The 26,084-nt window shown below is 44.9% G+C and overlaps 1 protein-coding gene across 1 annotated transcript in view; it reads right to left on the bottom strand.

Annotated features, from left to right (window-relative positions):
• The window catches only part of CNFN (cornifelin), a 108,493-nt gene that overhangs the window by 10,729 nt on the left and 71,680 nt on the right, over positions 1-26,084 (bottom strand). The gene's annotated exons all lie outside the window — the stretch shown is intronic.

Raw genomic sequence — 26,084 nt, 5'->3', positions numbered from 1 at the left:
GTAATTGTTCAAAGTTGCAATGACCCTGGGGGGGGGAGGAAGCGACTTATGACCATTTTTCACACTTACAACGTTTACCGCCTCCCCTGTAAATCACGTGGTCAACATTCGGGTGCTTGGCAACTGGCTCACATTTACGACGGTTGCAGAATCCGAAGGTGGTGGCTCTTTTGCAACCTTCTGACCAGCAAAGTCAGTGGGGAAGCCGGATTCACTTAACAACTGTGCCGCTAACGTCACAGCTGAAGTGATTCGCTTAACAACGGTGGCAAGGAAGGTCGTAAAATGGGGCAAGATTCACTTAATTCACAAGATTCAATTGTGGGTCGTACATGGAGGACTACCTGGATGTAGAATGAGTGAGTCATTGAGATCCAAGGGGCAGAGAATATTATCTCTGGGGAATTCAGCTTTCCCCACTTTTAAAGTAAAAAATGGCTTGCGCCTTCTCAGAGAGATAATCTCCAGGTATCGTGGTTTCTTCTCACTGAATGACACAAAGATACCTCCAACACAATCTTATAATGGAAATATTAATATTGCGGTTTAATGTATTTAGAGGTTTGAGAAAGTTGCCCTGAGCTGCATATTCTGTAGAGGTAGGTAAATATTTGCCTAGGGCTAGGCCAATCTTTCTTTTTTTTCCCCATTGCTAAACTTTCTGGACTTTGGACTGTCCACTTATGTGGTTGAGAGATCAGTGACAAATGGTGTTTGCTCAGGGATGTAGAGATAAAACATTAAAAAGTGAAGATATTGTGGATTGTCAACCTAATTTTCTAGATTTTGCCTAACGCAGAGAGCCATAAATGGCTCCAGGCTCAGCTCGCTCAGAAGCTGAAATACACCAAGTAAATGAGATGAAGAGTTTCACATTTGTTACCAGGCAGTGTCCGGGGTCACGTGATCACATTTTTGCGACCTTCCCACAAGCAAAGTCAACGCGGAAGCGAGACTCACTTAGCAACCGAGGGACGAATTTAAGAACTGCGGTGGTTCACTTCCCAAATGCGGCAAGAAAAAAAAAAGCCACTTAACAAATTTCTCGCTCAGCAACATAAATTTTGGCCTCAATGGCGGTCGTACGTCGAGGACTACCTCTAACAGAATAACAGAGTTGGAAGGGACCATGGAGGTCTTCTAGTCCAACCCCCTGCTCAGGCAGGAGACCTTTATACTATTTCAGACAAGCGGTCCAGGCTGTTCTTGAAAACCTCCAATGATGGAAATACTCACAACTTCTGGAGGGAAGCCGTTTAATTGGTTAATTGAGGGTGGGAATTTTGGAGTATTATTTTTGTGAATCACTGTATTGGAGTTTTATTTTTCTATTGGAGTTTATTCTTGTATGTCACTGTGAGTCAGATGGGTAGCCCTATCTATTTTCTGAATGAATGAATGAATGAATGAATGAATGAATGAATGAGTGAATGAATACACCAGAGTTGGTATTCAGCAGGTTCTGACCAGTTCTGGAGAACCGGTAGCAGAAATTTTGAGTAGTTCAGAGAACCCGTAAATACCACCTCTGGCTGGCCCCGCCCCCATCTATTCTCTGTTTCAGCTGATCGGGAGGGAATGGGGATTTTGCAGTAACCTTCCCCTGCCATGCCCAGCAAGCCACACCCACCAAGCCATGCCACACCCACCAAGCCACACCCACCAAGCCATGCCACGCCCAGCAAGCCACACCCACAGAACTGGTAGTAAAAAAAAATGTGAATCCCACCATTGGCCCACAATTTCTGGAGGCAAGCTGTTCAATTGGAGGGTGGGAGTTTTGGAGTATTAATTTTGAAAATCGCTGTATTGGAGTGTTTATTTTTTTATTAGAATTTTGTTCCTGTACGTCACTGTGAGTCAGTTGGGCGGCCCTATCCATTTTCTTAATGAATGAATGAATGAATGAATGAATGAATGAATGAATACACACACAAACACACACACAAACACACAAGATTCTTATAAAGTAAAAATGTGCCGGCTAGACTATTTGTCTATTTTTCCAAAGACATCCGTTTTCCCCCCCTCCTTTTATTGCTGAACTGGTTTGCCTTCCAGAAGCCTTTACAGAGGCTGTAAAACATTCAGCCTATAATTTGTTCATTGGTTTGTTTGTAAAATGTATTGGCCTCTCCTCTTAGCACGGAGTAACTCTGGGCAGCTTACGATCTTACAAACAAACAAACAAACAAACAAAAAGATTAAAAAATGATGCAAAACCTCAAATGCATATAAAATAAAATGCGGTCATTATTATTATTACTGTAATCATTAGAGTAAAAAAATAATAATAATAATTCCCAGAATTTTTTTTCTTTTAATGGTGAAAAGAGAAGGCAGATGAGAAGAAACGTAGAATGCACAGGCCCAGGGCCTCTGTGTGTGTGTGTGTGTGTGTGTGTGTTATGTGTGGGTGTTGTGTGGGTGCGCGCACCCCCGTGTGATGGCATTGGTGAGAACCAGTGGCACGTCAAGCTGTCAAAGATGCAGAAAAAAAGAGAGATAAATGAATTGCTATGGCTCTGGCGCAAATAAATGAACTCACTGCTTTTCTGGGCAAAAGGGTGATGTGAGGCAGACGGAAGGAGCAGCGTTCCCTCCCCCGTGGGGACCCCCGAATGGGCTGGGGGGGGAGGGAGGGGGTGCCCGCCAGCCCATCTGACAACGGAAGAAGAATGGCGGATGAAATGAACACAGATAGGCCTGATTGGGGAGGGGGGAGGACGGGGATGGGAAGGGACGCTTAAGCCTGACATGGACAAGGAAAGAGATGGCTTGTTGGTGTATTTGTCTTTTGGATGATTATTCTTTGTCAACAGCCCCCACTCTCCCTTGCTTCTTGGGGCTGGGCGGCATCCTGGAGCTCTGCGATTTGCTTCCTAGGAAGGGGAAATGTCCATGGAATAATTCAAACCCGGGGCCTTAATTTTGGCTCCTTTTGTTGATTGCTGAGAAAAGTTGCTGATTAGAATAGAATAAAACAAGAATAGGATAGGATAGAATAGGATAGGACAATAGAATAGAATAGAATAGAATAGAATAGAATAGAGTAGAGTAGAGTAGAGTAGAGTAGAAATTAAAATAGAATAGAAATTAGAATAGAATAGAATAGAATAGAGTAGAACAGAAGTTGAAATAGAACAGAAATTAGAACAGAACAGAAATTAGAATAGAATAGGTAGGGTAGGGTAGAATAGAACAGAATTCTTTATTGGCCAAGTGTGATTGGACACAGAAGGAATTTGTCTTATTGTTGTAAGATGCAGCACTTTGTGAGAGTCATAGGATACTAAATAAGCAATCAAATCATACTAAATAAAACTAAATAAAATAATATAAATCATAAAGATACAAGCAACAAGGTTATAGTCATAAGAGGGAGGAGATATAGGAAGGATGAGAAGAATAATAGTAATACAGTCTTAGTAGATAGTTTGACAGTGCTGTGGGAATTAGCTGTTTAGCAGAGTGATGGTACGGTGGGGGGGGGAACTGTCCTTGTATACCGCTTTTCTTCGCGCGCCTTCTGAACGGTCTGCAACGGTATTAAAAAAGGGACTTACTTTCTGTATTCACACTTATGACTACCTGGGGATGAGAATATTTGTAGCTCAGGATTGGACTGGGAGGGACTTGGTGCTCTCTGGGTTTGGTTGTTTGCTTGCAAACAAACCTTTCATTACTCAACTAGGTAACTACGTTGCGTACTTGACAAAGTCAAATTCCTGACTCCTATATCTGAGCTTCGCATATCAGGGTGTGTTGAGATATGCAATGCTTCTCCTGCCATCCGAGCTGCCGACTTTGATTTATTGGAGAATAAAAGCCCTAGGAAGGACCGACCACCAATTTCTTTGCTTTTATGATCTGGATTATTTCTATTTATTAAATTTACAGGTTGCCCATTTTTATTTTTATTTTGCCGTCAAGTGAGACTCTTACAATTATACAGCTTCTCCCTTTGAGCGTTGAATGGACCGGAAGTCCATGAAGGCTGGGCTGTTTAAATGGTCTTCCCCACCTTCTCCAAAATGCAAAATACCAGGACTCAAATGGGCAGGATCAGTGGTAAAATTCAAATTTTGTTACTACCAGTTCTGTGGACATGGCTTGGTGGGCATGGCAGGGGAAGGATACTGCAAAATCTCCATTCCCACCCCACTCTGGGGCCAGCCAGAGGTGGTATTTGCTGGTTCTCCGAACTACTCAAATTTTCTGCTACCAGTTCTCCAAACTACTCAAAATTTCCGCTACCAGTTCTCCAAACTACTCAAAATTTCCGCTACCAGTTCTCAGACCTACCCAAAATTTCTGCTACCGGTTCGGCGAACTACGCAAAATTTCCACTACCAGTTCTCAGACCTACCCAAAATTTCCGCTACCGGTTCTCCGAAGTACTCAAAATTTCCACTACCGGTTCGGCGAACTACGCAAAATTTCTGCTGGAATACTATTGGTTCTCCAGAACCTGTCAGGACCTGCTGGATTTCACCACTGTGCAGGATCATAGCTTTGAATCCAGTCCAGAAGAATTTGAGCGCCAAAAATCAGGACGGTTCTGTGTATGGCCTCTCTGATACACATGTGAATGGTGGGAACAGATGGGGAGGGGAGGCTGTTATCTCCCCCCCTCCCCAAAAAAGAAATATCCCGTTGCCAGTCACCCCCTTTCCTCCTCTTTTTCTAATTCCTCCTTGCTCTCTTCCTCCCCCCTCCCACCTCTCCCCTTACCTCCCAGGCTCCCCCATGCATGAAAAGATCCTTATTTAATTTAGTCGCCACGAAAATCGATTCTGCCATTCGATACAAAATAAGAATCAAGCAGATTAAGGGACGGAAATTAACTCTGAAAATATTTTTGATGGAGTGCCTTGTAGTCTCCCCGCCAAATGGAGTGCAAAGTGGAACAAATGACGGGCAGCTACTGCCGGCGACAGGAGCTTTCCATCTTCCCATTATCCACTAATGGGAAAGGTCCCGCTCTCGAGCCTTGGCCCACGGATTAATCACAACCCAGCCTTTATGAAGATTTATTTCTCCTTGCCGGCAGCCCTCGCGCGCGCCGGGATGAAGTCATAACGCTCGGGGGAGTGCGGGGCTCCCGAGAGGAGGAGGAGGAGGAGGGAGGAAGTGTTTAGAAAGAAAGAAGAGAAGGAGAAGAAGAGGACCAGCCGAGGGGAGAGAAGGAAGAGGGTGAGAGGCTAGGGGGCATAGATAAATAGAGAAAGAGAGAGAGAGAGAGAAAAGGGGAGAGAGGAAAGAGACATAAGGGGAGAGAGAGAGAGAGAAAGGGAGAGAGAGAAAGGAGAGAAAGGAAGGGAGAAAACAGAAAGAGAGAGAAAGGGAGAAAGAGAAGGAGAGAAAGTGAGAGAGAGGGATAGTGAGAGAGAAAGGAAGAGAGAGAAAGGAAGGGAGAAACAGAAAGAGAGAAAGGGAGAGAAAGGGAGAAAGAGAAGGAGAGAAAGGGAAAGAGAGGGATAGAGAGAAAGAAAGGGAGAGAGAGAAAGAGAGAAAGGAGAGAGACATAAGGAGAGAGAGAGAAAACAGGAGAGAGAAAAAGGAAAGAAAGGGAGAGAAAGGGAGAAAGAGAAGGAGAGAGAGGGAGAGAGAAAAAGGGAGAGGGAGAGAGAGAGATGGTGGCTAACAGTAGAGAAACAGAGATGCACAGAATCATGGGGCTGGAAGGAATCTTGGAGGCCTTCTAGTCCAGCCCCCTGCCCAAGACAAAACATGAGAGAGGGAAGCAAGGAGGGGGGAAAAGGGATGAGGGTTGTCAGGGGAATAAACCAGGGTTTATTCAGCAGGTTCTGACATGTTCTGGAGAACCAATTGTGGAAATTTTGAGTAGTTCGGAGAACTGGCAAATACCACCTCTGGCTGGCCCCAGAGTGGGGTGGGAATGGGGATTTTGCACTATCCTTCCCTATTTCACATCTCGCCATGTTTTTGTTTAAAACTGATTGATCAAATTGCTGGCTAAGCCATACTAATTGGATCCACACAAATGCACTAAGACCAACATGGAATAACAACCTACAGAATGGCTTAGCAGCTATCTAGCGTCTAGAACAAGCCTTGGGGTTCGTTTACAACAGAAGAAAGTAGCCGAAATTGGTGGAATTGAGTTGAGACATCAAATTAGTTAATAAATATCTATGGAACTAGCCAAGAATGCATCCCGGATAGATACCAGCGGCATTGCTGCTGAGTTTAGATGTTCCTCTTCATAGATAACAACAACCCAGATTGCCTTTGAAGTGACATATTTGGGGAGCAAAGTCTGAGGCCAGCCCCCAACTCCTTGTTGTGTTAGTTGGGAGATGTTTTCAACTGAAGGTCTCCAAAAATGCACCCAAAACTAACAAAAAAAAAAGTTGGCAGTGATAGATTGCATGTTGTTTGCAGATCTGGGTCCAGCTGAGGTCAAAGGATCTCCATGGAGATGCCAAAACCAGCGACATCCATGGGGGCAGAGTGTCCCAGTCAAGATGGCGATGGGTACGAAGAAGCGTGTAGAAAAATGGCACATCTGCTTCCTCCATCTCGCCCTTCTTGTCTGCTCTGGATGACCTCTTCGCTTCAGGTCCCTGAATTTTCCGTTCACGTGAGAGCGACCAGTTTGAAAAAAAAAGTCCATGGTTTATGTCAGGAAACATATCTGCCAATTTCTTTACAGAGTCCTAAAGATTCTTTCAGTTTCCTTTTCCCAAGTTTCAATGGCATTGAAAAAAAGCCCTCACACAATTGTCACAGCATCCCCATGGACAAGGGTCCCAAATTCGGGCACTTAGTGCCATCCTGTGTGCTATTAACATTAATAGTGTGTTACAGTATGTTGTGAATTTAAATTCTTAAGGACTAGAAATTGTGGGGATTTTGAGATACACTCCCGGGATTGATTAAATATTGTTAATATTCGGCTTTATTAGTAATCCTACACATTTTGGAATTTTGAAGTTATGCTGGAATAATGAGTAATTTTTAAAATATTAAATATTAGTAATTTAGTAGGGGGTAACATATACATGGCATAAAGAAATGTTATCTGTGTGCCAATCAATTAATGTGAAAAATGATAAAAGAATTATAAAGAGAGAATAGTATTGTTGAAGTTGAAAGAGTAGGATTACATAAACGTATTTGTACTATTGTTGTTAACATTGTTTAAAAAAGATTTGAGCCAGTCAATGCATTGTTCACAAAATATGTATGGTGTAAAAAGAACACCGCAAATAAAACATGTGTGTTTTTTTTAAAGTACAACATCCCGGGGTCATATGATCACCGTTGGAGACCTTCCCAGCCACCTTCTGACAAGCAAAATCAAGAGGTGGGAGTCTGATTTGATTAACGACTGTGTGATTCACTTAACAGCCGTGGCAAAAAAAAAGATGACAAAATCAGGCATGATTCACTTAACAACTGCCTTACTTAGCAAATAAAAATTCTGGCCCCGATTGTGGTTGTAAGTCGAGCACTATCTATAGTTGAATTACGCACACTTAGTTATCCTTACTCTCCCTTAGAGCAAGGGCTGTTTAGCTAAGGTAAGCCCCATTATATCATTATTAACTAGCCTCAGTTCTCCTTCTACTACCCTGTTTGATTTTCTCTCCCTCCTGTAGCTGAGCCGAGTATCTCCCCACCCTTCTTTCCCCTTTTAAGAACCTGTCTCCGGCAGGACTTTGGCTGATCAATGGTTTATTGCGAGCCCCTTGCTCTCTCTTCAATTTCCTATCCATCCCTCAAATCCCGGCAGGATCAGAGAAACGGATAGATCTTTAAGCAGATCCTATAATGTGCCCGGTGTCTGGCAAGCTCTTGTTCCCCGCTCTGTCATTTCTCTCCTTCCATCCTTGATCTGAGAACACCATTCCATTTTTCTTGCCAGGGTTAGTCTATGTTTTACCTCTCTTGACAGATGGAAATTTAAAAAGGGCTCTCATTTATTTATTTTCCAATTAGTCCCTGTTTCTCCCGGTGGCTCCATAACACAGAGGGCAAATTCTTTCCCAGCCTTTTTAGTAATAGTAATAATAATAATAATAATAATAATAATAAGAAGAAGAAGAAGAAGAAGAAGAAGAAGAAGAAGAAGAAGAAGAAGAAGAAGAAGAAGAAAGTATGGTTCGTTGACATTGCAATACCTGGAGATGCATGAATTGAAGATAAACAGCAAGAAAAAATCACAAAGTACCGGGACTTGCAAATTGAAGTTGAGCAACTGTGGAAAAAGAAATCGTGTGTTGTCCCGATTCTAATTGGAGCCCTTGGAGCAATACCTAAAGGACTACCTCGCTATTTGGAAATTTTAAATTTATCAGATTTGAACATTCTGATTCTACAAAAAACCGCCCTACTTAGAACAGCCTATATCCTTCGACGTTACCTTAACAGTTCCTAGGTCCTTGGTTAGGACTCGAGCTGTTAGGCTACCAACCAGCCCCAAAGGCTGTGAATCTCACCAAAGATTAACCACGCAGTAGTAGTAGTAGTAGTAGTAGTAGTAGTAGTAGTAGTAGTAGTAGTAATAATAATAATAATAATAATAATAATAATAATAATAATAATAATAATAAAAATAAAAACACTTGGTGTACATGGATGATTTGAAGCTGTTTGGTAAAACAAAAGCTGAACTGAATTTATTAATTGAAAGCACAAAAGAATTTAGCCAAGACATTGGTATGCAGTTTGGAATTGACAAATGTGTAACAATGGCAACCAAGGCAGGCAAAGTCCTAGAAGATGATGGAATACAACTTGAGAATGAAGAAATGATAAAGGCACTAAAACCAGAAGAAGGCTACAAGTACTTGGGGATTTTAGAGGCCTCTGACTTAATGCATAATAAAGTCAAGGAATTAACCTCAGCCAAGTACATTCGACGAATTCGCAAGATATTAAAGTCCAAACTGAATGGAGGAAACAACATAAAAGCCATAAATACCTGGGCTATACATGTAATTCGATACTCTGTGGGAATAATTGACTGGACCCAGATGGAGTTGGACAATTTGGGCAGAAAAACAAGGAAGCTTATGACAATGAATCATGCTTTGCACCCTAAAAGTGATGTTGACCGATTGTATTTACCAAGAGCAGAGGGTGGTCGAGGACTTCTACAAGTAAAGCAGACTGTGGAAGAAGAAATGAATGATTACATCCAGAAAAGGGAAGAACCAATGATTAAGGAAGTAAATAAAGGAGGCCTTTTGAAGATAACTAGGTTAAAAGCTGAATATAAGAAAGAAGTAATTGAGAAGCGAGCTGAAAATTGGAAAAGCAAAGCTATGCATGGCCAATACTTGAAAAGTATTGAAGGCAAAGCTGACCAAAAACTAACTTGGAACTGGTTAAGATCAGGAGTACTGAAAAAAGAAGCAGAAGGCTTTATTTTGGCAGCTCAAGAACAAGCCTTAGCCACAAACTGCATGAAGGCAAAAATTCAACATGTTACCACCAACAGCAAATGTCGCCTCTGTAATGAGAAAGATGAGACAGTCGACCACTTGATCAGCGGGTGCAGCAAAATTTCACAAACTGACTACCTACAACGCCATGACCGCGTTACTAAGATTATTCACTGGAAATTGTGCCAAAAGTTTGGATTTGAGTACAGCAAAAACCACTGGGACCATCAGGTTGAGAAGGTTTTAGAGAATGAGAAAGACAACATCTTGTGGGACTTCAGAATCCAGACTGACAGACACTTGGCCTACAACACACCTGACATAACAATAATTAATAAGAAAAAAAAGTACGGTTCATTGACATTGCAATACCTGGTGATGCACGAATTGAAGATAAACAGCAAGAAAAAAATCACAAAATTCCGGGACTTGCAAATTGAGGTTGAGCGACTGTGGAAAAAGAAATCGTGTGTTGTCCCAATTGTAATTGGAGCCCTTGGAGCAATACCTAAAAGGCTACCTCGCTATTTGGAAATTCTAAATTTACCTGACTTGAACATTCTGACAAAAAACCACCCTACTTGGAACAACTTATATCCTCCAATGTTACCTTAACAGTTCCTAGGTCCTTGGTTAGGATGCGAGCTGTTAGGCTACCAACCAGCCCCAAAGGCTGTGAATCTCACCAAAGATTAACATAATAATAATAATAATAATAATAATAATAATAATAATAATAATAATAATAATAATAACAACAACAACAACAACAACAACAACAACAACAACAACAACAATTTTCCACAGTAGGCAAAAAGTCTCTTGGCTTCTCCCATCATACCAAGCCAGGTGGTTAGTTTAACTGATGGTTGCAATTAGAACACACTTGGCTTCATGCAACATGCTAAGCTGTCATTTAATATCGCTTGTTTGACCATTTTGATATGTTGTGCTATCTCATGGTTTACAAAACAGGTTGTCTTTCACACATTCTGTTAAATTAGAAGGTGGTTGCTTGGTGTGACAATGTGTCAGGCTACGGTCCAAGGGGAAAAAAGCATGGCAACCTTTAAGGATAACCAAATGATAAATGGCTATCCAGCATCTTCTAAAAGACTTCCAGTGTTGGGGCATTCACAACTTCTGGAGGCAAGTAGTTCCACTGACTAATTGTTCCCACTGTCAGGAAGTTTCTCCTTAGTTCTAGGTTGCTTCTCTCCTTGGTTAGTTCCCACCCACTGCTTCTGGTTCTACCCTCAGGTGCCTTGGAGAATAGTTTGACTCCTCTTCTTTGTGGCAACCCCTGAGATATTGGAAGACTGCTATCATGTCACCCCTGGTCCTTCTTTTCCCTAGATTAGACCTACCCAATTCCTGTAACCGAATAGATAACCAGCACCTCCTCCTCTCCTCTTCCTCCCCCCCTCCCCCTCCTCCTCTGTATCTTTCTCTGTAGCCTCAATCATCCTTTCTTCTTTAATGCCTTCATATTGTTGGGGGTGGAGGGGAGGAAATAAGTAGAAGCAGCCATTCTGCACATGTTTAATATACTTTCTTCTTTCATATTTTATTTTCCTTTTGTTGACCCTTTGCAATCAAGTCAAGACACCCATTTAATCCTCATATATGTAAAATGAATAGGGATGCGGTGGCTCAGTGGCTAAGATGCAATCAGAATGGTCGGCAGTTAGGTGGTTCGAATCCCTGGCGCCGCATAACGGAGTGAGCTCCCGTTACTTGTCCCAGCTTCTGCCAACCTAGCAGTTCGAAAACACGTAAAATAAGCAAGTAGAAAAACAGGGGCCACCTTTGGTGGGAAGGTAACAGCGTTCTATGCGCTTTCGGCATTTAGTCATGCCGGCCACATGACCATGGAGACGTCTTCGGACAGCGCTGGCTCTTCGGCTTTGAAATGGAGATGAGCACCGCCCCCTAGAGTCGGGAACGACTAACATAGATGTGCGAGGGGAACCTTTACCTTTATGTAGAATGAGTATTATACCCCTCTACACAAGAGCTGCAGTTACTGGGGTGGAAGATGGGGATAAATAGTATAAACCATGCTAGATATTAGCAAAATAACTCCGAGGGATGTCGCTCCCGAAGATTCTACCCTGTAGAAGAAGGAGGGAAATCAGCGTTAGAAGATGAAATATAGAAAGGTAAAAAGCAAACAGCATGTTAAAAAGAAAGGCCTCAGGCTCAGCTGTTTTGACAAACCATCCTCTCTCTCATGTGTTCCTCTCTAAACCTCTGAAGAAACATCTATAATGTTGAAACAATTCAGCGTGTTGAGGAGGGTGGGAGAGGACAGGAAGAATAGATCTCTCCCACTTTTGAGAGAGGTCAAATGAATATTATTTCTTAAACCCTGGGAAAAAAAGCTTTACAAGGATTACAAGAAAAGAAAGCAAATTTAAAAGAAAACAAAACCCTCCCAAGACTCCTTGGGCAGAAGATTAAAAAAGAAAAAGGTGCAGAATGGATTTGGTTCCCTTGAGCACTTTTCTTATTGAGGATTGTCTTCGAGGGATGGTTGGAAAAAGCCAACGGATTGGTCATGACGGTGACCAACAATGGAAATGCCAGTTTGATGTAGATGTTGTTGGCCTACAAACCAGGAGATAGTCAGTTGTAGTCTGACTTTAGGCATGAAAGCCGGCTGGGTGATTTTGAGCCAATCACCAGGAGATGATGAGTCCTAATCCTGCCATAGGCATGAAAGCCAGTTGGGTGACTTTGGACCAATCACCAGGGGACTGGGAGTTCTAGTCCCACTTTAGGCATCAGGGGTCAGTTCCGGCTGCTGCTACCGCTGGTTTTCTCAGGGATGCACTGTGCATGCGCACTTGCTTTGCACATGCTCGATGCGCGCTATGCATCCATGCACAGTACTACAAAAATGCTTATGTGCATGTGCAGATGTCAAAAACAAGAGAGAACCAGCCCGGGGGTGTAGCAGGCCTGGGGCGACTATCTATTTGGCTCAACCAGTCTGAACTGGTAGAAACCTACCTCTGTTAGGTATGCAAGCCAGTTGGGTGGCTTTGGACTAATCACCAGGAATCTGTGAGTTCTAGTCCCACTGTAGATGTACTTTTCAAGATTTAGCTTTGCTCTCCTTTTTTAAAATGCTTGAACTCAGCAGTTAAAATCAATTCCTGTGTTTTTAGCCATGACATCTTGGGGAAAAAAAACAATCCTTTGACTTGATGTCATGGCAGGGCATGTCTTAAAGCCACACCAGCTAAAGTTTTGTAACGGCCCACGGCTGATAAGGAACAGATGCTCTGTAAGGGACAATCTTACATGAAACCAACCAACCATAGATAGTCTTTTGTGTTACCTGCAAGAGTGGTGTTTTAATCAAGTATGCCAAGTCTTGAAGCATTTGGAAATTAAGATCAATGGCAACAAATTCCAGGGAAAACAATGCAGAGTTCAGACTACAGTGCAGATAGTTATGGAGCAAAAGCTTTATGTTTTCAAAACTCTACTTGCGTGTACCAATAGAAGAGAATATTTGTAGCTCAGGAAGGAAGGAAGGGTAGAAGGAGAAGAAGAGGAGCAGGAGGAGAAAGGAAGGAAAGATAGAAGGAAAGGAAAAAAGGAAGGAAGGAGAAAGAAAGGAGAGGAAGGAAGGAAAGGGAGGAAGAAGAGAAAAAAGAAAGGAAGGAAAGCAGGAAGGAGAGAGAAAGGAGGAAGGAAGGAAAGGAGGGAGGAAGTAGAAAGAAAGAAAGAAAAAATGGAAGGAAGGAAGGAAGGGGAGGGAGGGAGGAAGTAAGAAGAAAGAAAGAGCGAGAGAGAGGGATGGAGGGGGGAGGGAGGAAGGAAGGAAAGAAGGAAGGGGAAAGCTCTTCCTCCTGGTCTGGGTAGAAGTTTGTGCCTGATACTTGGGAAACTCTGTGTAATGACTTCTGATGGCCACACGATGGCGCTCAGCTGACGAGTATCCGCAAGGAAAGGCCTCTGACTTCAAAGAAAAAGGAGGGAAGCTGGATTTTAAAACTGGGACCAAAAGCCGTTCCAGTTCTGCCTGGTTAAATGGTTTTGGTTTGATAGGAGACAGAGATACAAAAGGGAGCAAGGTTCTCCCCCCCCCCAATGTCCTTCTAGGGCGAGACTGAGTGCCCAGCTCTGAAACCAATCTTGGCATTCCTCAGGAATTATTTTGTGGCCATTTGCCAGTAATCAGGCAACTGTCCCAGTTTACTCCTCTGTGGTTTTTTTTTTCTTTCTTCTATTATTCCTTGGTTTGCATTTGGCCCAATATTTTCCGTTGCACCCCCCCCCCCCCGTGTGCACCCCTCCTCACAATTGCAATTCCCCATAACACACCAGGCACACAAGGAAGGGAAGGGCTCAGCACGTTGGCAGTAGAAAGGGGGTTCGCCCTTAGCCACGGCCACCCATTGCAAGTAGATTGTTCTGAGCGAGGCTTCCCGAGAGCATGAAGCAAACTCCTTGTCCCAACAAAAGCCTCTTTTATTAATTGATTGTGAATTCTGCTCATCACATCCAGCAAAGTCTTTCAAGGGAGGATTTACAGTCACAGACCTTCTCTGGCTTGGAGAGCTGCCAGGCTGATATCTGCAAAACCTGGCAAGGAGCCTCGGAGAGTCACGAACCAATTAAGTGAACGAATTGTCTCCTGCAAACTCCACTCCCTTTTTGCTCCTCTTTTATTCCCTCTGGGAGGGGCCATTCATCGTCCACCTGTGGCCTCACTCCCAAGTCAACCCCTGTTCTTTAGCTGTTCCCTTCGTCTGGCAGCTCTTGCACATGCGCACACTGGGAAAAGGCTCCAGCTGTTTGTCTGCCTCATGGATGTCCAACTCCGAAGGCAGCTGATAACTGTTGGACGGCTCTGGCCCGCTCTCTGCCTCCGACACAGAGCCCTCCACAGAGCCTTCCCCAGACTCCAGGACTGGCCCATGTTCCTTCCCAACCTTCCGAATCTGCTCCCAGCACAACATTGTTTTTTGCGTTGCAAGAAAATAGCCAAGCTAACCCTCCCAAAAACAAGACGTTTTGCCTGCAAATTTCCCCCCAAGTAGAGTTGCTGGAAGGAGTCTGGCTGAGCACCAAAGTCCACAAGGAGATGATTAAAAACCAAAATGAAGATTGCAATGCAGTGAGAAATGAAAGATCTGGCCCTTTTAAAGTGCGTTGCCCACACCTCACAGTAAAAAAAATAGGTTGGGATTTCAAGTGTGAGGCCCTGGTTCCCATCTTCACTTTTTTGATGGCATCCCCTACACACACATACACACAAACACAAACGCACACACCTGAGGACATTCCTGGAGCAAAGTTTCATCTTTATAAATTTCATTGGAATAACCACTGGCAAATGAATGTTGCTTTTGAAGCCAAAAAACAGGTTCCCAGCTCGCTTTTGTGGCATTAATCGGTGTAGATAAGCAATCTCACTCACAAAGGGTTACACAACAAGCTGCTATTAGAAACACAATTACAGACTCCAGTTGAGGCTATTGCAAAGCTTTAGAAGTATGTCTGTGTGTGCACATGTTTATCCCTCTCTATATCTATCATCTATCTATCTATCTATCTATCTATCTATCTATCTATCTATCTATCTATCTATCTATCTATCTATCTAACTATCTATCATCTTTCTATCTATCCATCCATCTATCTATCCATTCATCCATCCATCATCATCTATATACAATCTATCATCTATCATTTATCCACTCTTTTATCTCTTTCCCTCCCTTCTTCTCTCTCTTTTATCTATCTATCTATCTATCTATCTATCTATCTATCTATCTATCCATCCATCTATCCATTCATTCATCCATTCATCCATCCATCATCATCTATATACCATCTTTCATCTATCATTTATCCACTATCTTTTATCTCACTTTCTCCCTCCCTCCCTCCCTCCCTCCCTCCCTCCCTCCCTCCCTCTCTTTTATCTGTCTGTTTGTCTGTCTGTCTGTCTGTCTGTCTATCTATCTATCGATTCAGAAGCCAGATTCACTTAACAACCAGGTTACTGACTTATCAACTGCATGGATTCACTTAACAACTGTGGCAAGAAAGGTCGTAAAATGGGGCAAAACTCACTTAACAAGTGCTCACTCAACAGCATAAATGTTGGGCTCAATTGTGGTCGTAAATCAAGGACTACCTGTATAAACTATAGGTAAAAAGTAGATCCTTCACTCACAGCTGCAAATGGGACCACAATTTCTGTCACTAAGCAAGGCAGCTGTTACGTTTGTCGCACCAGGTTTTAATTTTTTGGCCTGGGTGAAGCGAATCGCTGCAGCCGCTAAGTGAACCATATGGCCATTAAGCGAACCCAGCCTCTCCGCATTGATTTTGCATGTCAGAAGCCGGCTGGGAGGTCATAATTGGCGGTCACGGGGCCTTGGCTGGGATGCTGCGGGCATCATAAATAATGCTGGTTGCTAGTCACTTGAATGCTGATGATGTAACTATGGGGATGGTGCCATGGTTATTAAGGGCAAGGACCCATCATAAGTCACTGAGTTTAGTGGTGCGGCCAGTTTGAACAGTCGCTAAACAAATGGTTGTCAGTTGAGGACTCTCTGCAGTAGATCTCCAGCTGATCCGGAGAAAATATACCCTGTTTCCCCAAAAATAAGACCTCCCCGGATAATAAGCCCAATCAGGCTTTTGAGCGCATGTGCTAAAATAAGCCCTCCCCGAAAATATTTAAATTCATGTGCAGCCAGTTCCCGCCATTTCCTAGAGGGGAGGGGAGAATATGCCCCACATGCACCTGTCATCCGCGTGGAATGGCCTCACGGAGGTTGCTCCCACAAACCCTACCTACTGCACCCCTTCTCTTTGTGGCGGCAGGCGCAGCGAAGCTAGGACTGGCCAGAGTGTTCCAGAAACAGAGACAGAACTTTCAGCCCTCTCTGGATCCACTGATCCGTGGGCCGCGGGCTGAGGTTAAGGGGTCTCCTGCAGCTCAAAAATACAATACAATACAATTGCAGAGTTGGAAGGGACCTTGGAGGTCTTCTAGTCCAACCCGCTGCCTAGGCAGGAAACCCTATACCGTTCCAGACAAATGGCTATCCAACATCTTCTTAAAGACTTCCAGTGTTGGGGCTTTCACAACTTCTGGAGGCAACTTCTGTTCCACTGAGTAATTGTTCTAACTGTCAGGAAATTCCTCCTCAGTTCTGAGTTGCTTCTCTCCTTGATTAGTTTCCACCCATTGCTTCTTGTTCTACCCTCAGGTGCCTTGGAGAATAGGTTGACTCCCTCTTCTTTGTGACAGCCCCTGAGATATTGGAACAATGCTATCATGTCTCCCCTAGTCCTTCTTTTCATATAGAATATAAATAATAAGACCTCCCCGAAAATAAGGCCAAGCGCTTATTTCCGGAGTCAAAAGACAATCATAAAACCCTGTCTTATTTTTGGGGAAACACGCTATAAGCCGGGGGTGGGGGTCAAACTTGATTTCATCGAGGGCTGCATCGGGATTGTGTTTTACTTTGGGGGGGGGGCAAGTGGGCATGGCCAGCTCGTCACTCGTGTCAGGGGCACATGTATTGAGCCAAGCGCTCTGCCAGCAAAAACAGGCTCCCAAATTCCGTTTTCACCTGCAACGGCCTCCTGCAACCCTCTGCCAGGGATCATGGAGCTGGTGGGTGGGGGGAATGGCCATGGTGAGCTCTGTTTTCACTGGCAGAGGCACCGCAGGCCAATCCTTCGCTGTTTCCAGAACGGCCCGTGGGCCAGTTCTAAGCGCCTGGCGGGCCAGGTCCTTAAACTCAACATCCCTGGCATAAGGAGTTTTGAGCCGTCTCTCCTTTGGGTGCAAACTCTTTCAAGGTCGTCCCGTGATGCCAAGCTTCCATCCGACAAATTTTCGTGGCTCTTCCTCTCTCAGAACATCTCAAGCCAATAGGGGGGGATCACCAAAATAGGATCCCCCCCTCCAAATGACGCCTGTCCTTCAACCAAGGGAGCCTCTTCCCTTCAAATTGAACAGGTAAGAAGCGGGGGAGAAGGGTAGCCTGTGAGGAAAATGAGAATGTGGATTTCCCCTCCTCCCTCCCCCCTCCCCCAACTGCAACGTGAACTCAATTTTCAGCATCGAAAATAAATGTGCAGGCCGAATGTGAACTCTGAATGTTAAACATCTGTTCCTGAGTCATATTTAGCACTGGGGGTCTTCTTGGTCCCTTCGAGGGGGTGGCGATCGGAGAAAGCAAATGACTCCAAAATCTAAAGTTGGCTGGGGAATTCTGGGAGTTGAAGTCCGCCAGGCTTAAAGTTGCCACGGTTGGGGGAGCCCCGTTCTACACGACACACGGGGGTGTATGGTTTGGGGCTGGAAAATGGTTGTTCTTTTTCAAAATCCATCTGCTTAATCTAATTCAGCAGCACGATAAACAGGATATAGTAATAGAGTGGAATCTACTGTCCTAGTAAAATTCTGAGCAGGGAAGCTTTCTTTGGCCTGCCGAAATCCAAGGAGGTTGGTGCTATTAGAATTCAGGGGGATCCTTTTTGTGATGTCTCATAGATTCTTAGGTATCCCTTGTTGGTTCCCGTCGGTCTTGTGTCCCCCGTTTCCTCTGGCCCAATAGAAATAGCAAGACTTCGATACAGCTTCATGGGACTTCGGAGGCCTCTCTAAGTGCCTTAGGGAGTCAGCATATTGCCCTCGACACTCTGGGTCCTCATTTGACCGCCCTTGGAAGGATGGAAGGCTGAGTCAACCTGAGCCGGTCAGGATCGAACTGCTGGCAGTCGGCAGAGTTAGCCTGCAGTATTGCATTCTAACCACTGAGCCACCAGGGCTCTTCCTAATATGACTTGTGGGCACCTGTGAGTCTTCCTTCCTTCCTTCCTCTCTCCCCACTCCCCCTCCTCTCTCCCTCTCTTCCCCCTCCACCTCCCTCCCTCCCTCCTCCTCTCTTCCTCCCTCCTTCTTTCCTCCCTCCCTCCCCTTCCCCCTTCCTCCCTTCCTTCCCCCTTCCTCCCTCCCCTTCCCTCTGTCACTCCTCCCTCCCTCTCTTCCTCCCTCCCTCCCTCCCCCTCCCTCCCTTCCCCCTCTGTCCCTCCCCCTCCCTCCGTCACTCCTCCCTCCCTCCCTTCCTGCGCTCAATGCCAGTGAAGGAGTCCATCCCAAGGGTTTGGAATAGGAGCCTTTGAGGAGCTGCCAGTAAGCAAGTTGGACCTATTTACAGGAGACCGGCCTTCCTTAGCCTTAACAATTGGAAGATGCACGGCCTTCAACTCCTACAATCCTCCAGCTATCAAGGAGAATCTAATTTGCGAAGGTTCAGAACTGCTGTAGTGAATGGGCTGCTTCCTTCTAGCTTTGCCCGACTTCATGGGTCATCTGAAATGCTGATCTTAAGTGGTAAAGGGCGGGAGTCCGCAGTCCCCGGACCGCAGCCGATTTGGAACCAGATCGGGCAAAAGGCAGGCCAGCTCCACTCGTGCGAGCAGCACCCCAAAACCTTCTCTTCCCTCTTGTATGAGTGGAGCTGCACACGCAAGCATCTGCTCACCCCCACACACACACACTGCCGGCGTGGCCTGGTTCCCATCTCACACCCCTCCCAGCCTGGCTGCCAAACCGCAAAGGTTGGGGTCCAGAGATGGTATTCTACCGGTTCTGACCGATTTGTCTGAACCGGTTGTGGAAATTGTGGGTGGCTCCATCCACCCACCCCAGCTTCATGGCATCCCATTTAGGGCCATTTTTTCGCCAAAAATGAATGCACAGAAGGTGAGGCGGTCACATTTGCAAACCAGTAGGGAAGTTAAGTCGATACTATTGGGGACCCCTGGTATAGGGTCACCAGCAGGGGGCTGGGCTGTTCGACCTCCAAGATTCCTTCCAGCTCTATTCTGGTTGACTCATTTCCTGTGCAAAATCGCTCAAGGGGCCCTGAACAAGCCAAACCCAGCCTAGCTCAAGGGGTTCATAAGGCTTTCTGTCCTTTTTAGGACACCATGTCAGGATTAAGGGAGCAAAGTACAATGACACGGCTTCCTTTATGCAAAGCTTTGAGGGAGTTGGGCACGGCAAGGAGACCCAGCATGATAGCACCCCAGGACGGAGAGCGCAAAGTGTCAACCTCTCTTACAACAAATGTTGTGGCCTGTCGGCGGGCGGCCCCTCCAGCATCCGAATCAGATGAGAAGGGAGTCAGAGTCAGCATCAAGGCAACCTGAGAGCTCCGAAGGGGAAGAGGGAATGGAGTTATCAGAGAGAGAGAGAGAGAGAGAGAGAGAGAGAGAGAGAGAGAGAGACAGAGGCGGAGCCTGGGCTGTCCGTCAGCCCTCAGATGGAGAGTCAACATCCCCCAGGTCTGGAGGTGACTGATGAGGAAGAGGAGGAACATCTGGGTCCAGTGCCTGATGCATGGATGCACAGAAGGCAGAGGAGAGGAGAGCAGTGGAAATCTACAGGCCGGTCCTTGGGACGGAAGAGCCACCGCTGCTAGCGAAGCCCCATCCTAGCTCTGGGGATCAAAGGCAGAGGGCGGAGATGAATAGATTGGAAGACAACTATTCAGCTCCCGGCAGGCCGGACTTGTTAGCCCGAGAGAGAATCTTTTTTTGCCGGGGCTGCTGGCACTCCTAATAAAGGAATCGTTGCTTCAACTACAGAGGGTTGGTGTTGTTTGGGGAGCTGGATCAGAACACCAGGGCTTCCTGGAGTCCCAACGTGTACCGGTGCCTTTCTTGCAAAGCCTATCGGTTCTTCTTCCAATGCTCTGAACCCTTAACTCAAAGGGACAACTGGCACTCCCAGCGGCCAAACATGAAGCCTGCGGTGGGTCTGGGCAGCCGTTGAGCATGATGGACCTTTCACCGACCAGGCTGTCCTCTTCTCCAAACCCAGATCTCCCCCCATCCCCACCCCGATGCTCTGCCCCAGGCGAGGCCCGCCAGGAAACTTACTTTGTCGCCCTGCCTTAATGAGCGGAGACAGTGTGCCATTGTGGGAGGCTCGGGCGGCCCTGCCTGATTGATTCCTGTTTATTATCTATTAAGAACAGTCGGATAGTTTGGGTAACACATCAATTCATCAAATGGCACCATCATGCAAATTCCCTAATAAAAACATTTTACTCGTAAATGGTCCCGAACTAATTAACTAAAGTGTTAATTAAAGTGCGGCAGACAGGGATTGTAATCAAGACGTGAGGCTTTATCCATCTTCAGGGTTATTGATAACATCCTTGGCTCATTGATTGATTGGGACTTTCGGCTGTCGAGAAGCAACAGGGATGGATGGGTGGAGGGACCGGAGAGGGAGAAGCGGAGGAGTGGAAGAAGGAGAAGGAGAAGGAGGAAAAGGAAGATCTGGGGCTATCTATAGAAGGTAACGTTGGGCAGAAAGGAACAGAAAAGAGTCACCGGGGGATGTTGAATGTAAAGTACTGGGAGTCCTCGCCTTATGAATTTCAGAATTTCCATTGCTATACCAGGAAGTTGTTAAGTGAGTCATGCCTCCAGTAGTTGTGAAAGCCCCAACACTGGAAGTCTTTAAGAAGATGTTGGATAGCCATTTGTCTGGAACGGTATAGGGTTTCCTGCCTAGGCAGGGGTCTGGACTAGAAGGCCTCCAAGGTCCCTTCCGACTCTGCTATTCTGTTATTTTGTTATTCTGAGCCTGTGTGTGTGTGTGTGTGTGTGTGTGTGTGTGTGTGTGAGATGCATCATCAGTCTCAAGCCCCTTCGTGACCAAGAGAAATCTAAATCTAGTCCACCTTGAATTCCATTGACTTTTATCTCCTGTCAATTCGCTCGGACCCTTGGTAGTTGAGATTCTTGTACACAGCCTCACCTTGCGATAAATCCTTATACAAAGTAGCCCTCGACTTACAACCGTTCATTTAGTGACTGTTCAAAGTTACAACAGCGCTGAAAACAGCGACCTGTGGCCATTTTTTTCACAGTTACAACTTTTCCTGCATCCCCAGTGATCAAAATTCAAACACTTGGCAAATGGTTCCTATTTATGACGGTTGCCGTACTTTGATTAACTGGGATTAGATGGATGGGAAGGAGCGGGGGTGGGGGGAAGCAAACCTTCAAGTTCTTCAGAAGCCTTCAAAGGGCATATTCCATATTATGGAAAGAAGGAGAAGAAACTGAAAATCTGAAATCTAGGCCCAGCTATTTCAATCACAACTTTTGCATTCTGCAGTTATTTTCAAGATGAAAACTAGAGATTAAACACATCCATTAGTTGTAGTAATAGCCTAACATTCAGGAACAAAAGAAAAACAAGAGTTGTTTAATCCCAGGACGTTTGGAGGGTCAGAAAGTTTGCCTCCATTTCTTTAGGTCCATTTGAGTCTGTCTTTGTTTAAACTGGATGCCACGCAATTAGGATCATTTCTTAAACCTCTGCATGCTGACCTCAAGAAAACGATGACAACAATAACAACAACAACAAGGAGAACTCGACAAGCTTTTGGTTAAGCATCTATTTGAGTGTGCCGGTTGTTATCTTCTCATAAGAAAGCATGGAAGCGCGGTGGAAATTGTGATAAATGAAGGGGAGATAATGGGGAGAGTCCTGTCACCAATGCAAAGCCCAGGGAGAGAGTTAAGGATGGAGGCAAATCTTGATCAAGCCCAGAGGTAAAAGGACGGTCCTTTCGGGATGCAATTAAAGTGGCGAGTCGAAAAGAGCTGGAAATTTAATAGAAGAAATGATCAATTAACACTGAAAGATACTTAATTAAAAGAGTGGTGCTGGTCGGGGAAAGAGAACAGGGGAAGGAAGGAAGGAAGGAAGGAGGGAGGGAGGGAGGGAAGAAAGGAAGGAGGGAGAGAGGAAGGAAGGTAGGTGAAAGAGGGAGGGAGGGAGGGACGAAGGAGGAAGGGAAGGAGGGAGAAAGGAAGGAAGGAAGGAAGGAAGGAAGGAGGAGAAGGGAGGGAGGGAGGAAGGAAGGAGAAGGAAAGAGAAAAGAGGAAGGAAAAATGGGAGGGAGGGAGGGAAGGAAGGAAGGTCTGCCTTTATATTATCATTTCCAAGTTGATATTCCAGCTCTTGATCGGCCAGTCAATATTAAGACTAAGGTGTATATAGGTCAAAGAACCAAAATGTTGGGCACAAACATGCAAACAAAGTCTGCCTTCCTTCCTCTTTCCTTCCTTCCTTCCTTCTTTCCTTTCTCTTACACAACACACATAAAAAAAATTACCCTCTTAATTCATTTTCTACAGTTCTCTGCTACCACTCCATGTAGTAGGGGCCATAAACAATGTGATGGCACATAATCCACAAATGTATGTTTCCTTATGTATTGTATAAGTGCATATGCATTGTTAAACTTTCTGCTAGTTAACGACCATAACATAGTGATTTATTTATATATATTTTTAAACAGTGGGATAAGTTTCCGCATGGACAGTTAGCACCAGAACCGATCTCAGTTCCACAGGCTTGGCAGATGCTGTTACAGAATTCCATATATATATTTTTTTCTCTTAAACAGGGCTAAAAATGCTTTTCCGGTGCCTTTTAAAATATTAAAGTATTCATACCACAAATTACAACTGTCCGAAACAGACTGTAATGCACCGATGGGTTTTCTTTATTTTTTTAGTTTCTTTCTGCCCTTGCCTAAAGAACATATTTCTGGCCCAAAATATTTATCGCCACATCACACCTGTTCTCTTACGGATATGATGATTGACTGATTAATTGATGGAGTAAATCGATTGAAGGTTGGAGTTCCATTTCTGCTTTCAGGAGATGGACATGAAGATACTTGGTGGTTGCATTTCCCAGGTGTAAGTCTTCAGGATCTGGTGTTTGGCTTAGGTGAGCAAACTTGTCATTAAATTTAAGGAAGGAAAACAAGCATACTGGGCCTTCAATTGATCGAGGTCTGGTGCATGGGAGGTTTGTAAGCAAGTTAATTAACCTGAATCAAAGGGGTGAATTTAATGTGGTTTTGTTAATCTGTGTTAAGCCCCCTGTGTAGACGTACTCTAAGCAGATCAAAAGTGCCTTTTCGTTCCTATCCTTGGCGCTCCCTCTGAAGTAGAGAGGGTTTTACTCCCAAAATTGCGGTATTTAGAAGGAGAGTGAGGGGCTCAGATGGTTTTCATGCCTAAGATGGTACTAGAACTCACCGTCTCCTGGTAACTGGCCCAAGGTCATCCAGCCAGCTTTCAGGGTCAAATGGGACTAGAATTCACGGTCTCCTGGTAACTGGCCTAAGGTCACCCAGCCAGCTTTCATGCCTAAGGCAGGACTAGAACTCACTGTGTACTAATAACTGGTCCGAAGTAACCCAACTGGTTTTCAGGACCAAATGGGACTAGAACTCACTGTTTCCTGGTACCTGGTCCAAGGTCACCCAGCCAACTTTCATGCCTAAGACAGGACTAGAACTCACTGTCTCCCGGTGACTGGTCCAAAATCACCCAGCCGGCTTTCAGGACCAAAGCAAGACTAGAGCTCACTGTCTCCTGGTAACTGGTCCAAGGTCACCCAACTGGCTTTCAGGGCCGAATGGAACTAGAACTCACTGTCTCCTTGTAACTGATCTAAGGTCGCCAAGCCAACTTTCATGCCTAAGGCAGGACTAAAACTCACAGTTTCTTGGTGACTGGTCCAAAATCACCCAGCCGGCTTTCAGGGCCAAAGCGGGACTAGAACTCACTGTCTCCGGGGTTCTAGCCTGGCGCCTTAATCCCTAGGCCAAACCTTGTGCCCTTGGGAAGGTCTCTTCCTTAGCAAATTGGCGGCCAAAGATGTCAGGCTGGCAGCTTTCACTTCGCTTGCCTCTCCCAAGGCTATAACGACCCCACTTGTATGATTAGAGCAGATTTTAATAGTAATTAAAACAAATTACTGGCAAGATCATATGCTACTATGTAAATTTCTCTCCTCCCCCCCCCCTCCTCTTTTTGTTCTTTACAGCTGCTTCTCTTCACTGGCTCTGATTGGAAACTGTCTGTTTATTTATTTTTGAAGGGGGGGTTGGGAGATTTATATGCGAGGGGGAAATCCTTTCCTCCCCTTTAGCATCTCTGCTCCTGTGACAGCTTAGCTGCTTTCCAATTTCGGGCCCTGGGTTTTTCCTGTCTCATCCTCCCAGTCCCCCGATCCCATTTTAGGTAGGAAAATTAAGGCAGAGACGTGCAAGTGGGATGGGAAATCCAGATATTCTTTCTAAGGGTTGCAGGTGGGATGGTGCTGGAGGGAAGGGAGGCTTCCTCGGGGCTCAGAATGAAGTGAGGATATAATTGTGGGTTTACAAAACAGAGGAAAAGGGGGGAGGGGACCTCAAATAAGTTGAGATGGAAGAAGTGGAAAAGAATAAATAGGGATGGAATCACCCAGCCAGGATCAGAAAGGGACCTGGACTCTCTCTCTCTCTCTTTCTCTTATCCATTAATCTATTATCTCATCTATCTATCTATCTATCTATCTATCTATCTATCTATCTATCTATCTATCTATCTATCTATCTATCTATCATCTATATCTATCATCTATCTATATCTGTCTATCTATCTTTCTATCTACAGTATCTGTCTGTCTGTCTGTCTGTCTGTCTGTCTATCTATCTATCATCTATCATCTATCTATTTATCTATCTACCTATCTATCTACCTACCTACCTACCTACCTATCTCTACCATCCATCCATCCATCCATCCATCCATCCATCCATCTGTCTATCTTCTCTATCCATTCTCTCTCATTATCCATCCAATCCATCCTATCATCCGTCCGTCTGTCCATCCATCCATCCATCCATCCATCTCTATCATCCATCCATCCATCCATCCATCTTCTCTATCCATCCTATCTCTCTCACTATCAATCCAATCCATCCTATCATCCATCCATCCATCCATCTTCTCTATCATCCATCCTATCTCTCCCACTATCCATCCAATCATCCGTCTGTCCATCCGTCCATCCATCCATCCATCCATCCATCCACCCACCCACCCACCCATCTATCTCTATCATCCATCCATCCACCCATCCATCCATCTATCTCTATCATCCATCCATCCATCCATCCATACATACATACATACATACATACATCTATCTCTATCATCCATCCATCCATCCATCCATCCATCCATCCATCTATCCATCCATCTATCCATCTATCTCTATCCATCCATCCATCCATCCATCCATCCATCCATCCATCTATCTATATCATCCATCCATCCATCCATCCATCTATCCATCTATCTCTATCATCCATCCATCCATCCATCCATCCATCCATCCATCCATCCATCCATCCATCCATCCATCTATCCATCTTCTCTATCCATCCTATCTCTCTCACTATCAATCCAATCCATCCTATCATCCATCCATTCATCCATCTATCTATCTATCAATCATACCTAGGAACTGCCTATCTACCTAACAGAGGATCTCTACGCAATTTACAATAAAATACTAACAGCATAAAAACACTATGTAACATTGAAATGCAAAGCCTTCTGCATTTGCACCAAGCGGGGATATCTGCTGCTGGGGGAGGGAGCATCAAAAAAGCCAAGATGGTGGTCACCATCCTGTCATAGAAGCCACGGCCTCCCCCCCCTTTTTTTTTTGTACACTGGTAAAACGGGGTGCAGGGTGTGTCCACCTTCTCGGCCAGACCACGGCATAGAGTGCTG

Source organism: Natrix helvetica (assembly GCF_964273705.1).
Source record: "Natrix helvetica genome assembly, chromosome: 9".
Classification (NCBI taxonomy): domain Eukaryota; kingdom Metazoa; phylum Chordata; class Lepidosauria; order Squamata; family Natricidae; genus Natrix; species Natrix helvetica.
The sequence above is the reverse complement of the archived record's forward strand: the minus strand, read 5'-3'. Positions and strand labels throughout refer to the sequence as shown.